Below are 3,149 nucleotides of genomic sequence, written 5' to 3' on the forward strand. Positions count from 1 at the left end.
ACGGGGAGAGAGAGAAGAGAGAGTAGAGAAGAGAGAGAGAGAGGAGAGAGGAGAGAGAGAGAGAGAGAGGAGTAGAGGGATAGAGGATAGAGGATAGAGGATAGAGAGATAGAGGATAGAGGATAGAGGGATAGAGGATAGAGGATAGAGGATAGGAGGAGTAGAGGGATAGAGGATAGAGGATAGAGGCCATAGGTAGAGGATAGCAGGATCAGAGGACTAAGAGGAAGAATAGAGGATAGAGATCGTAGAGGATAGCAGGATAGAAGGATAGAGGATACGAGATAGTAGGATAGAGGATAGAGGATAGAGGGATTAGAGAGTAAGAGAGAGAGAGAGAGGAGAGATGAGGAGAAGAGAGAGAAGAGAGAGAGAGCACGAGAGAGAGAGCAGAGAGTTGACGAGTCGCTGTGAGGAACGCAGGCCCAACAATTTTCGCAAATTCGTCGCATACATGCAGCCATATATATATACAAGGTAACAGCGACGGGCCAGCCGAGGGTTTCCGCGTGTACAGCAGACGACACGTGCGCATGCGCAGACAGCGGCGAGCTGCCATGGTGACGACCGTCTACCTACGTCTGCGCGTAACACCCTCCCGCCGCCATGCGCCACCTTGAAAACCCAATTAATGGGTACGGTATAATTATATATTAGGGTAGAGTGGGAGTTTGTTAGGCCTTACACACGTAAAGCCAACTACTATTATACGTTAGCTAGGCATGTCTGCCAAGTTAATAGATGTAGCTGTGTGTTTTAACTACACACGTTAGCTATATGTACGTCTGATATAAACACATATCTAGTTTGCTATGTGTTGTAATTTCACACGTTAGCTATGTAACGTCTGCTATGAACACATGTCTAGTTTGCTATGTGTTGTAAGTTCACACGTTAGCTATGTTAATTTGTCTGCCAAGGTACACATGTCTAGCTTGCTATGTGTTGTAAGTTCACACGTTAGCTATGTAACATCTGCTATGAACACATGTCTAGCTTGCTATGTGTAGTAAGTTCACACGTTAGCTATGTACGTCTGATATCTACACATGTCTAGCTAATTACATCTGTCAGGTATAAACACGTATACACATCTACGCTTCAAACAGCACGTTATTGCTGGATAGATGTCTAACAGTAACAGTAACTACCTCCATCCTCTACACACACACACACGCCTAACTATGTGTGACAAGTACACGCGCCTAACGGATACTGCCTACCTGCCACACACCCGGACGGGCCCGTGTGTCTCTGTCTATACTACGTCATAGCTCAGCGCAGACGAAACACTGAGCGTGCGCCTGGGAGGGGGAGGGAGGGCAGGGAGCGGCGTTACCTGTGAATGGTCTAACCTGCGTGGTGCACACGTAGCTGCGCCGTTCATCGCTCTCCGTGTGTTTATGTACGTGTGTACCGGTGCGCAACACCGCAGCGGGGAAAGTGTTAAGAGAGCAAGTTCGTGCGGCGCAGAGAGAGAGAGTGCATAAGCGAGAGAGAGAGAGATGAGAGAAGAGAGAGAGCCAATGAGCCAGAGAGAGAGAAGAGAGGCAACAAGGAAGAAGCCGGCGGCGGCAGCGTTGAAAATAGAAGGGAAAGCTCGAGCTCGTGATCGTGGCGAGAAGGCAGCGTCTTGCGCTGCACGGGAGACAGGGAAGAAGTCTGGAGGCAGACGATTCGCGAGTGAGTATCGACGAGGAGCCGATCACTCGTTAGTTTATATGTGTGGGGCCAAAGTAGGCAGCGAGTGTGTTGTGTTGTGCTGTGTTTGTGCTGTGTTGATTTTGTCGCTGTGTAATGGTGTGTGTATGTGGTTGTTGTGTGTTTGTGTTGTCGTTGTGTTGTGTTGTTTCGATGTGTTGTGATTGTGGTGATTTTTGTTGTGTTGTGTTGTGTTTGTGTTGTGTTTGTGTTGATGTTGGTTCGCGTTGTGTTTAGGTTGTGTTTCGGTGGATTGTATGGGGTTTATATGTGCTTAAAGTTTGTGCTGTATTAAGTTGTATTGGTGTTGTTTTTGTTCTCGTTGGGATTGTATGTTACGTCGTTACAGTCGTGTTAAGGGATGAAAGCTTTACTGCTCGTTATATGTTTTTTGGTTAGGGTTATTATACGGTGAACGCGAGGGTTAAGTTACAGGAAATGTTATTGTTGGCAGTTAGGTCTTAGCAGTCAAACAGTTTAGCTGTTATAGTTAGGCTTTGACTTAGAAAATTGGGTGCGATGTCGGTCTCTAAGTCAAGAAGAAGTAAAATACTATCTCTTTCCCTCCAACGAGTTTAAAGTGATCACGTTACCGTCTAAATAGTAAAAATAAAACCTAAAATTCCAACTTTTTCACAAAAATATAAGTAATTACTGTTGCCTTATTATGAGTTAAATTGCCTGCATAATATACTTCCTATTTCTACTATATGTTCGAATGTGAACACTACACTGACTCGCTGACTCATACATAGCCATAGCAAGCAATTAATGTCAGGAACATAATTATCAAATCGTCCAAGGTTTTTATTTTAACTATAGTTCGAGAAACAATCATTATCAGGTAAGAATTTGACGTACGTTTGTCGTTCGTTCTTACTCTTTCAATGTCAAAAAATGGCCCACAACAAATTTTTACAAATTTTCCCTTAGAAAATTCGTCACGTAGTCAATTCGAATCCCAAACAGCCCTGTCGAAATAGCGCGATACGAGGCTCGCAGTCAAATGAATGCGAGTGCTGACACCTAATGGCACTCTAATTACAATATTCGCTATACACGTACCGGATATCTCCGGTCTCATCATTAGTAATCATGCTATCGTAGAGAGATGTACCTTCCGGGGCAACTTTTATTTCTACAGCAGGCACTGTATGCGGGATATTATCTTGATCATTGATCTTCGACCCATATTTTGACCTAAGCGGGCGGCTTTAACGTGTGCGTCGCACGTACGCTTGCCATAATAATATCAGCGAGTAGATAATATTGGGCGGCGTGCCGGTAATGATTCAAAAATATGACAAAGATGAACTTTGGTTACGGAGTCGCTTCGATGTGTTTACATAGCAAAGTGCAGAGATTAAGCGGAAGAGAGAAGCGAGAGATTAGAGAGAGTGGCGGGGAGAGAGAGAGGGGGGGAGGAGATAGATAAGGAGAGGAGAGAG

The sequence above is a fragment of the Priapulus caudatus genome, unplaced genomic scaffold (assembly GCF_000485595.1).
Source record: "Priapulus caudatus unplaced genomic scaffold, Priapulus_caudatus-5.0.1 Scaffold101, whole genome shotgun sequence".
Classification (NCBI taxonomy): Eukaryota; Metazoa; Priapulida; class Priapulimorpha; order Priapulimorphida; family Priapulidae; genus Priapulus; species Priapulus caudatus.